We start from the raw sequence: 12,857 nt of genomic DNA on the forward strand, positions 1-12,857 counted from the left end.
GCTTATACAGTGCTGACTAGCGGCCACATCCTCTGCTACAGGGGTAGAATAGTGGGTGAGATTTATAATTTGATATATAATGTATAAGGGCATAATGGGCATATAATGCATAAGGGTATAATGCGAAGCAACTGACCACGGCGGCGGTCAGACCTGCGACGCAGCAGAGGGTGCTAAGAATCACTGGCTTCGGACAGGCCGCCATTGGAATATGAACCTGGCAACGTTTAACGCTAGAACGTTATCTAGTGAGGCGAGTCTAGCAGTGCTATTGGAGGAATTAGAGGGCAGTAAATGGGATATAATAGGGCTCAGTGAAGTTAGGAGGCCAAAAGAAGCATATACAGTGCTAAATAGCGGGCACGTCCTGTGCTACCGGGGCTTAGCGGATAGAAGAGAACTAGGAGTCGGATTCCTGGTTAATAAGAATATAGCTGGTAACATACAGGAATTCTATAGCATTAACGAGAGGGTGGCAGGTCTTGTTGTGAAACTTAATAAGAGGTACAAAATGAAGATTGTACAGGTCTACGCCCCTAGATCCAGTCATGATGACCAGGAAGTCGAAAGCTTCTATGAAGACGTGGAATCGGCGGTGGGTAGAGTGAAAACTAAGTACACTATACTAATGGGCGATTTTAATGCCAAGGTAGGCAAGAAGCAGGCTGGAGACAAGGCAGTGGGGGAATATGGCATAGGCACTAGGAATAGCAGGGGAGAGTTATTAGTAGAGTTTGCGGAACAGAATAATATGAGGATAATGAATACCTTCTTCCGCAAGCGGGATAGCCGAAAGTGGACGTGGAGGAGCCCGAACGGCGAGACTAGAAATGAAATAGACTTCATACTCTGCTCTAACCCTGGCATCATACAAGATGTGGACGTGCTCGGCAAGGTGCGCTGCAGTGACCACAGGATGGTAAGAACTCGAATTAGCCTAGACCTGAGGAGGGAACGGAAGAAACTGGTACATAAGAAGCCGATCAATGAGTTAGCGGTAAGAGGGAAAATAGAGGAATTCCAGATCAAGCTACAGAACAGGTATTCAGCTTTAACTCAGGAAGAAGACCTTAGTGTTGAAGCAATGAACGACAATCTTGTGGGCATCATTAAGGAGTGTGCATTGGAAGTCGGTGGTAACTCCGCTAGGCAGGATAGCAGCAAACTATCGCAGGAGACGAAAGATCTGATCAAGAAACGCCAATGTATGAAAGCATCTAACCCTACAGCTAGAATAGAACTGGCAGAACTTTCTAAGTTAATCAACAAGCGTAAGACAGCTGACATAAGGAAGTATAATATGGATAGAATAGAACATGCTCTCAGGAGCGGAGGAAGCCTAAAAACAGTGAAGAAGAAACTAGGAATTGGCAAGAATCAGATGTATGCGTTAAGTGACAAAGCCGGCAATATCATTACTAATATGGATGAGATAGTTCAAGTGGCTGAGGAGTTCTATAGAGATTTAGACAGTACCAGTGGCACCCACGACGATAATGGAAGAGATAATAGTCTAGAGGAAGTCGAAATCCCACAGGTAACGCCGGAAGAAGTAAAGAAAGCCTTAGGAGATATGCAAAGGGGGAAGGCAGCTGGGGAGGATCAGCTAACAGCAGATTTGGTGAAGGATGGTGGACAGATTGTTCTAGATAAACTGGCCACCCTGTATACGCAATGCCTCATGACCTCGAGCGTACCGGAATCTTGGAAGAACGCTAACATAATCCTAATCCATAAGAAAGGGGACGCCAAAGACTTGAAAAATTATAGACCGATCAGCTTACTGTCCGTTGCCTACAAAGTATTTACTAAGGTAGTTGCAAATAGAATCAGGAACACCTTAGACTTCTGTCAACCAAAGGACCAGGCAGGATTCCGTAAAGGCTACTCAACAATAGACCATATTCACACTATCAATCAAGTGATAGAGAAATGTGCAGAATATAACCAACCCTTATATATAGCTTTCATTGATTACGAGAAAGCGTTTGATTCAGTCGAAACCTTAGCAGTCATGGAGGCATTACGGAATCAGGGTGTAGATGAGCCATATGTAAAAATACTGGAAGATATCTATTGCGGCTCCACAGCCACCGTAGTCCTCCATAAAGCAAGCAACAAAATCCCAATAAAGAAAGGCGTCAGGCAGGGAGATACGATATCTCCAATGCTATTCACAGCGTGTTTACAGGAGGTATTCAGAGACCTGGATTGGGAAGAATTGGGGATAAAAGTTAATGGAGAATACCTTAGTAACTTGCGATTCGCTGATGATATTGCCTTGCTTAGTAACTCAGGGGACCAATTGCAATGCATGCTCACTGACCTGGAGAGGCAAAGCAGAAGAGTGGGTCTAAAAATTAATATGCAGAAAACTAAAGTAATGCTTAACAGTCTCGGGAGAGAACAGCAATTTACAATAGGCAGCGAGGCACTGGAAGTCGTAAGGGAATACATCTACTTAGGGCAGGTAGTGACGGCGGATCCGGATCATGAGACGGAAATAATCAGAAGAATAAGAATGGGCTGGAGTGCGTTTGGCAGGCAGTCCCAAATCATGAACAGCAGGTTGCCGTTATCCCTCAAGAGAAAAGTATATAATAGCTGTGTCTTACCAGTACTCACCTACGGGGCAGAAACCTGGAGGCTTACGAAAAGGGTTCTACTCAAATTGAGGACGACACAACGAGCTATGGAAAGAAGAATGATAGGTGTAACGTTAAGGGATAAGAAAAGAGCAGATTGGGTGAGGGAACAAACGCGAGTTAATGACATCTTAGTTGAAATCAAGAAAAAGAAATGGGCATGGGCAGGACATGTAATGAGGAGGGAAGATAACCGATGGTCATTAAGGGTTACGGACTGGATCCCAAGGGAAGGGAAGCGCAGCAGGGGGCGGCAGAAAGTTAGGTGGGCGGATGAGATTAAGAAGTTTGCAGGGACGGCATGGCCACAATTAGTACATGACCGGGGTTGTTGGAGAAGTATGGGAGAGGCCTTTGCCCTGCAGTGGGCGTAACCAGGCTGATGATGATGATGATGATGTATAAGGGCAAAACGGGCAACATTTATTAATTCTACAGAAATAATGAGAGAGCAGCAGTCGTCATAATAATGTTACCGTCAAATAGGAGATAAATATTAAAGGTAATGCAAGCCTACGCTCCAACCTATAGTCATAATTATGAAGAAATAGAACAGTGTTATGAAGACGTTGCATTAGGAATGAGAAAGATGACAACTTCGCCTAATTTAGTCATGGGCGACTTCAATGCAAAAGTGGGGGAAAATCCGGCTGCGAAACAAGCAACTGGCTACTACGGCAACGACGTTAGGAATAGTAGAGGATAAACCTTGGTAGAATTCGCGGAAAGAAAAAAAAAGACTCCGAATAATGAATACTTTCTTCAAAAAGCGCAGTAACAGGAAGTGTGCCTTGATAAGCCGCAATGCAGAAACAAGAAATTAAACAGATTTCATACTCTCTGCCGCTCCCAGCATAATGTAGGATGTAGAACTCTTAGGTATAGACTAAATGGCAGTGTTCATTGGTCTATGATTAATCTCATGTTGAAGAGACAAACAGCAAAGTTAGTCAAGAAGAAACAGGCCAACCTGGACGCCGTAAGGGTAAAAGCCCAAGAATTCGGCCTGGTGCTCGGAAACATATATGCAGCTTTGGAACAGGAAGACGAAGATAACATAGAGGTAACGAATGAAACCGTAAATAGGCTGATTTCAGAAGCAACAACGCAACCAGGAGGTTAGCTCTTCCAAGTAACAAAGAACCGAATAAAGAAACGACAAAGTGTGACAGTATCTAACTCAAGAGATCAGACAGAATTCTCTGAACTCACAATGCTGATAAACAAGACGGAATTAAGCACCATTCCAAATGATAACGTAAAAGCAGTTAAAAATGGCCGCAACATGAAATGAGTGAGAATAAACATGGTATAGGACAAGGCCAGATGTATAAAGTGAAACATAATACGGACAATGACATCAGCAATTTAGGTGATATATTAAAAGCAGCACTCACTGACTACTGACTGACTGACTGACTGACTGACTGACTGACTGACTGACTGACTGACTGACTGACTGACTGACTGACTGACTGACTGACTGACTGACTGACTGACTGAATGAATGACTGACTGACTGACTGACTTACTTACAGACTAACTGAATAAACTTCATTGAAACCAGCAAGAGGTGGTGGCTGGGCGTAGGCCTCCCACGTGGGGCGTCGAGGTGTTGCCGCTTCGCCGCCTCGCAGGCTTGCTGAGTCGCCCAGAGTTGGTCGTCGAGGCTGGAGCTACACTGGGCTGCATGCCATCTCGACGAGGGTATCGTGCGTTTAGTGTCACTGTATTGTGTGCAATACCAAAGCTTGCGTGGAAGTGTGGCTGGCTGTGTCTCGCAGATATGGTAGGTGGGATTGGGGTAAATGTCTCGGTAGATCTTGTTGTAACCGTGTAACGAGGGGGTAAGCATTGGTTTGTAGCACGCCGAAGGTTGTAGCCTGCGCTCGAAGGAACTTTTTACGGACCTGTACAGCACCCAGAGTGCCTATGCTACCTTCAATGGAAGTAGTGACGAACAGAATGCAAATGCCCCTTCTACAACTAGCGACGAAGTTAGAAGGGCCTTGCAAGACATGACCCGAGGAAAAACGTCAGGAGGAGATGAAATAACAGCCGATTTATTCAAAGATTGACGACATAGTGGACTTCAAAAGCTTCCGCCTCTTTACATGCAATGCTTCATGACTTCAAGTGTACCAGTGACCTGGGAAATTGCCAACATTATACTAATGCTTAAAAACGGGAGGCGTTAAAGGATTGAAGAATTACAGGCCTTTAGCCTGCTTTCAGTATTGTGTCAAATATTCCAGAGGATAATTTCCGATAGAATCAGGGTAACAATTCACTCCAATCAACCAAGCGAACAGGCTGGCTTTAGGAAGAGATATTGAATAACGAATCACGTCCACATTATCAATCAGTAATTGAGAAATCTGGGGAGTATATTCGAGCTCTCTATATGGCTTTCATAGATTTTGGAAATGAATTTGATGGAGCGGAGACACCAGCAGTCATGGAGGCATTGCGTAATGATGGAGTACAGGAAGCATACTGACTATCTTGGAAAATATCTACAAAGATTCCACAGCTTCGTTGTTTCTCCACAAGAAGAGTTGAAAATGACCTGTCAAGAAAGGGGTGGGGCAAGGAGACATCTTCTCCTGAGTGCCATTCACTGCATGCTTAGAAGTATTCCAGCTATTATACTGGGAAGGCTTAAGAGTGAGGATCAATGGCGAATATCTCGAAGACCTTCGGTTTACAGAGGATTCCTGTTGAGTAACACTAGGGATGAATTGAAAGAAATAATTATTATGCAGAAGACAAAGCTTGCATTCAATAGGCTTGCAAGGGAACAAGAATTCATGATCACCTTTCATCCTCTAGAGTCTTTGCAGGAGTACGTTTATCTAGGTCAATTCCTCACAGGGGACCCTGATCCTGAGAAGGAATTTTGCGGAACAATAAAAATGGGTCTGAGTGCATACGGCAGGCATTGCCAATCCGAGACTGGGAGGTGGCCACTGACGTTGAAAAAAGTGTATAATCATTGTATTATAGCTGTGCTAACATGTGGGGCAGATACCTGGAGGTTAACAAACAAGCTCGAGAACAAATTAAGGACCGCGTAGAGAATAATTGAACGAAAATCTTAGGCGCATCTTTAAGAAACAGGAAAAGAGAGGCACTGATCAGAGAGCAAACATGGGTAGACGATGTTCTCGTTGAAACTAGCAGAAAAAAATGGAGCTGGGTAGGGCATGCAACGCGTGGGGCAGATAACCGTTGGGCCATTGCAGTTATAGAATGGGTGCCAAGGGAGGGGAAGCACAGCGAATCGCCGCCGACTGCACGATTCAACGACCAGACATTGACGTATGTATTTTACAGGCTCGCACTTGCTATCTTCCGGGACATTTTTACCTCTGGATTGGGTCTTCATCCTGATTTCAAGCCATCACCACTTGGGACACGTCATCGCAGAAGTCTTTTTGGGAAAGCCAACTATCCTCTGGAAACCCTGGCAGAAGAAACGTCTACTTAAACAACTTCCAGTGCAAGACGCTTTGCAGTCGGCGGCGATTCAACAACCAGGGATTGACGTATGTCTTTTACAGGTGCTGTACTTACCGTGTAAAATTAAGGCTATTGGCCGCCGACTGCAGAGTGTATCCTGTTGAGTGGTATAGTGGACAATGGTAGCGTTTGTAACAAAATACTGCCCGATGATGGTCGTTTATTAAATGTTTGGAGTGCCGGAACCCTTATAATTTGGGAAAACGATGATCACGTCTAGCTTTAACTCTTCGCAGCGAAGAGTTAAAGGAAACGTGAATCATGGGTGTGCAAAACGTGTCACGCGGTAAAGTAAAGAGGGGGGCGGGCTCGCAGTCTACGAGTACGACTCCACCAGAAGAAGACACTTCAGAAACTACGTTAATGTCAGAGCTGGCAGGTATTAAGCAAGCTCTAACCTCTTTGCTGACTTTACATGGAAAAGTAGACCCTCTGCCCTTCACAACAGCTGAATTCACACATGTCAATGTGGCAACGAGAGACATAGAAGAAATAATCTCTGTTATGTCAAAACAATAGGAAGTGGTGTTAGCACAGCTTTCAGCCAGTAAAGAACTGGAAACTGCGAATGAATCCCAAATTGCTGAACTAAAAACGCAACTGGAAACACAGGCGGAGCAGCTTCAGCAGCTGCAACAGAATTCAAATGAAATCGAACAGTACGCCATAAAAGTGAATAAGGACATTGAAGGGCTACCTGATAAACACGAGGAAAACCTAATAGAGGTCTTATCGAGCATAGGCAGTGAACTGGAGCTATCATAATACTGTAGCGCTGATATCGACGCGCTGCACTGCTTGCCAAACAAACATAAGACGAACCCTACAGCACTAGTACGTTTTTCCTCCGTGACTTCAAGGGATGTGTGGAGTGATGCGCGGGGGAAGCTAAGACGCTTGCATCCAAATAGACAGCTACTGAGGCTTTTCATCAATGATAATCTGACAAGAATAAACCGAAATCTGTTCTCGCTAGCGAGAACTACAGCAAAAGAAAAGAGCTACAAATTTGCATGGGTTAAGGGCGGAAATATCTTCGTGGACAAGGATGAAAATCCACCCCTGATCCGAGTTAAGAATTTAGCCGATATTCTTGAAATTTCGTAAGCAACATGACAACGAATTTTTCTCTATCTTAAATTTCAATGAGTTCAAAGATATATTTTCTACCAGCCGTCAACGCGGTTTCACAGTAATTAGTATTAATAGCAGAATACTACGAAAATATTGGCAGGAATTTAGGGAGGTAGCGGAATCAGTCGCAGCTCTAGTAGATGCATTTATAATAGTGGAAGGAAATGTACAGCTCGATTGCATTAACATGTATAAATGAAGGGTTACATATCCCATTTTGTCATGACAGAAAAGACCAGGAGGTGGCTTAGCGTTGTTTGTTAAGATAGGATATGACACTGGTTACGGACATTTCTTTAAACCAAGCCGAAACTTTGGCAGTAAAAATCATGGTTACTAAAAGAATAATTGCTGCTAGCTATTTATCGTCCTCCTAATAACTGTGTCACGCGATTCTTGCTTGAACTTGAAGAAATTTTAGAAGGCAACAATGCAGTAGATCAAATTTGTTTGGCGGGTGAATTGAGCATTAATATATTGAACACTAGTTCAACTACTGTGTCGGGTTATCTCGCCATTTTATCAACCTATGGCTTACAAGTGACTATAAATCAACCTACGAGAGAAGAACTCTTACGAAATAGACTAGTATCCTCGTATCTAGACCACATAGGAATAAGCGCACCGAATTATTCATTAGCGGCCTTTATCATTAGGCAAAGGATAGCGCAGCACTATTTTGTCGCATGTCGCCTTAACGCGCTTTTACCCCGGCCCGAAAAAGTCAAGGCAGAAAAACATGATAATAATCAACTGAAAGTGCAGATTTTGAATAGGAAAACATTTGATAATTTGATTTCACAGTTTGACTTGTAGCACATGATTAAGGATTCTAATTACGCTATATGGTATGGTATGAAGAACTTTATTTAGGTCCTGAGGGATCAGTCTGGGACTGATGCGGGCCGCTCCCACGTCGGTACAGAGAGGCCGAGCCCCTCTGCTATCACACGGGCCCTCTGGACAGCCCTGAGTTGGTCCGCCAGCACTTGTTAAGAAAAATTTTGTGAGCAGCTGAAAAATATTGAGCTTTTTAGTAGGTACACAATAACTAAAAAAGAAAGGAAAAGTTACCCCTCGTTTACGGCCGACATAACGGAAGCTATTCCCTGCAGAGATTGGTTGTGGAAAAGGAGCAGGCGTAAGCCCAAAAATCAAGACTTGAAAACGGAATAGAAGATTGCGAGGAATAGGGTAGTTGCCCTCTGGAGGTATAAAGAAAACGGCGGTATTTCTTAGATAGATATAATCAAGCGCGCAAAAATTCAGCAAAAACTTGGGCTTTAGTAATTAAACTCCGAGGCAATCGTGGGGCACCTGCGAAGCCAGCTATAGTGGTAGATGAGTTCAATCATTTTATGACGCATTTTTCTAACACTCCGCAGTCGCAGAGACACACTTGCTCTCTCAAACGAACTGTTCAAGCATCTGCTTTTTTGCCCACATTGTCGAAGGAAGATCTGAGGAGAATAATTTTCAGTTTCCGACCCAATGAACAACCAGGTATAGATGGGCTGGCTGTGGCCAAACTAAGAAAAAAATTTCACACATTATCAGACGTACTGCTTTTTATGATTAATGGTTTTGTAAGCACTGCATGAATTCCGGAAACATTAAAAACAGTGATTGTTAAGCCACTGTATAAAGCAGGAAAAAAACATGAAGTTGAAAACTATAGACCTATCCCTGTTTTGCCTACACTCTCCCAAATACTGGAAAAGTTTCTGTTTGATTATATGACTTTCTTGAAGAAATTTTCAATCCCAATACCAAGACAGTTTGGATTTCTTGCTGAGCGAGGTACTATTATATTGTTGGAAGAGTTCACCGATGAATTATATTCTGCTGTAGATAAGAACCTGTTTAGTTGTGCTCTGTTTTTAGATTTAGCAAAAGGGTCCGAAACTGTAAATCATGACATTTTATTAGAAATGTTTCGTTTGGGTTTCAGGGGACAATTTTTTGATCTGATCTGCAATTATTTACATGACAGGTCACAGGTAGCCATGGGTAGTAAAGATATTGTTACCGCTAGGACGTATGTAACAGCTGGGGTTCCACAGGGACCCGTGTTGTCACGTCTTTTATTCAAATTATGAACGACTTTCCCACGATACTTACAATAGCTACGGTGTATCAATATGCAGATGATACGGTTCTACTCACACGTCATATGCGTTATGAGGAAGCTATTAACGCCCTGCAGAAGGCAGCTCATAAGGTCATGCAATGGTTTGAAGAAAATAGTGTATATATCAATGCTAAGAAAACCAAAATCATGTGCTTTTGAAATCCATTAAAAATAAAAAATAAACTTGCCAATATTTCTACAAGATGAACATTGTATTTCTTGCAAATGTGCTGCTATAGAATTTGTGGATACATTCAAATACCTGGGTATAATGTTCAAAAGCGGCATCTATTAGCAGCATCACATGGCGTTTTTATGTAGCAAACTACGAAGTGTTGCATATGTACTTTTCAACATTACGAATTGTTGCGGGTGAGTGCAAGGCATATCCACTTAGAGTTAAGTTTCTGGATGACATCATTTTGAAGATATTCATTGGGAAAGCGTGCGACGAAATACATGGCCATTCCAGTTAATTTTGTGCTTCAATGCATAAAAGAAGGTTTTGTTTAAAGAAGTAAATGGTGAAAAATTAGCATTTATTACGATTGGCTACGGGTCCTGGTTTACGTAGATGCAGACCCCTTCTGCGCTCCTCATCGTTTCTCCAACCACAGGAGGATGCTTGAGGCATCGACTGAGTTCCTTTGGCAAAAGGCAAAGCCTTCCTTCCTCCAAAGAAGGTTTGCAACACACAGGAACAGCCTGTGAAGGGACTGAGGGTGACTTCGCTTCCTCCGCACGTCAAAGAGTTTTGGACAAAGGACCAAAGTTTTGTTTCGAGCCCATTCAAGAGAGGCTTCAACTTATAACCATGAAATGGCGTTTGGGAAGCCTTGCCGGTAAAGCGGATACAGAGCGGGCAATAGGTGACGGAGTGGAATGCCTGCAGTGGCGCACAGAAAGTAAATGTTCGCGCAAAGAGCCACCCCTAAGGAAGATAGCGAAGCACTTACAAACAGAAGGCCTTATGGTTATTCAATGGGACAAAGAAGGAGGATTGGTGGGGATGCCTCAAGGTCTACTCAAGGAAAAAACCACTGAAGCAGTGTCCCAGAATTTGAAGGCTGCGAAGAACTTCAACCCGAGCAAGCTCAAGAAGGAAGCGGGAAAGCTCCTCAAGATAGGTAGTCTTGAGTCGATCGGAAAGACTGTCAAGAAAGCTAAAGGAAGTACTCTAGGAGCGTTTTTCAGTGGGAGAATAGACAAGCCGGTTTGCCCACTTCGGTTCATAGTTTCGGAGAGGTGTACTTGACAGCGCTACATCGGGAGCTACGGTCAGAAGAATTTGAACAACTTGACAATCAACGATCCATTCGTGGTCGCAAGTTCTAGGGAGTCGTCAGCCTTCTCAGTGAAAGTTTTCCCCCTGCAACGAAAACGTTCTCAGTTGATGTGAAAGAACTCTTCTATGTATTCCACATACTGAATTCTATAGCGCAGTTATGGACTGCATGGAAAGAAGTGGTGAAACAAGGCTTCACAGGGCGGAAGGCATGGGCACTGAACACTTCCTTGAACTTTAGAGCTTCTACTTGAATTCAGCCGCAATAACTCATAATGGAAAGTATTATGTGCAGAAGAAAGGTATGTGTATTGGGTTGTCAGTGGCGACTATTGTCAGTGATATTTTTCTTGCGTCAGCTGACCTCCGTTTGAACGGTAACCTTTTTGATACCGCCGTACTGCGTGTCCTCCGGCACGTAGATTACTAATTGGTATTCGAACAAACCTCTAGTTGCGAGAAGTTTGAAAAGTTCAATTTCAAGGCTGACCATGTTTACTGGCTGTGCAGTCCTAGAACGACGAAGTCGTTACTTCTATATAACAGCGCCCATTCCAAGATAACCAAGAGGGCAAACGTTGCAATGTGTTGCCGTTCAGCCGCTACTGCAGGAGTCATGTTTCCACAACTTCGAGATGAGTTTTGTGCTCCAGAGCAAGCTCTTGGAAAAGCTGGCTACCCCTGGCATTTATTTACAAACGTAAGTAAACGTATCCTCCAGGAACTTAAAGGGGTTGAGCGACGTAAAGAAACCTTCGAAGGTGTAAGGCTTCTTGGGATGTCTTGCGTGCTCCGGGTTTCCCATAATGTTAAGATGGTAGCAAATAGGTACGGCATTGCAACAGTCTTTTCAGCTCCCTGGAAATTAGCAAGTGTATGTACGATGATATGCAAAGATAAGAGAAGATGCCTGTGAAACAAGACATGTCAACTCTTTCACAAAATGTGTTAAAGGGGTGTTTTACCAAATCCCTTTGTCATGCGGGAAAGTTTGCATGGCAGAGACTGGTAGTTGTTTCAACGAGAAAGCAAGAGAACATAATTTGGCGGTAGGCTGCAAGACGGGTGCTCATATAGATATACATTGCAGTAACTGCAGGTGTACACCGGTATTTGAAAACACGATTGTTTTTTTTAAAGCGGAAGATAGGCTCCAAAGGGAAATATATGAGGCCTATTGCATTGCCAGGTTTGCAGAAAGCTGCGTTAGCGTGCCATCAGTGTCCTTGACAAAGCAAGAACTGTTTCTTGGATGGAAAAGAGAATCATTGGTGGTGTTTGTGTATTGCACATTTGTAGCATTTCGTGGTGAAGGTTTTTTTCAATCTGTCATAGAGGTAAAGTGTCTGTTTGTCGGCATACATTCGCACCCCTGCGAATTATGGTTTGCTTAGGTTATTTTGAGACAGTGCGCACGCGCGTGTTCAAATTAAAAAATCGACAAGTGCGATTTGACTGGTCTTAGTGCCTTGATAATTGAAAATTCCATGTCATCTTGTTTTTCTTGTTAAGGGCAAAAACGATACTCTGTAAAACTTGTGTGCCGCGGGTTGATGTTGTGCATATATAAGCGTCTGTAACGGCTTCTGGAATACAGTCGGAAGTTTGCGCCCGTCCTGTGTGCTTGTGTCATTCTTGGTCCTTGTTTCTTGCTCAACTCGTCAAGGTTTTCAGCTATGAACCAACTGGCCCAAACAAAAGTTTTATTGCATTGTAAGTGGAACAGCAGTGCATCTTTACCGCGAGTGTGGTGGCGCATATCTCAAAAGCCATGCCATCCTCAAAATCTCTTCCTATTGGATGTACCTTATCAACTCACCAGCTACAATTCGCAAACTGCACTATGCACCCTCATGCAACTAAGAAGTTAATTGGTGACTTTTCGTTAATTAGCTGAATTATTTGTTTCAATTTTTGGGGCATGTGATGTCCGCCACTTCGGGTATTACCGAACACGGACTAGAATTACATCTGCCACAGCCGATTTGTATAAAAAAATAAGTAAAGCCTAATATTGATCGCACCGTTTAGCAGGTCAGCCAAACAGCCTTATTGAAAACGCAATCTGTTTATCGGTTAGGGGTGCGAGCGAAGGTAACAACCCACGTGTTCTTTCCGCAACGCGTCAACAGATCCAGGT

This window comes from Dermacentor variabilis, unplaced genomic scaffold (genome assembly GCF_050947875.1).
Source record: "Dermacentor variabilis isolate Ectoservices unplaced genomic scaffold, ASM5094787v1 scaffold_13, whole genome shotgun sequence".
NCBI lineage: Eukaryota > Metazoa > Arthropoda > Arachnida > Ixodida > Ixodidae > Dermacentor > Dermacentor variabilis.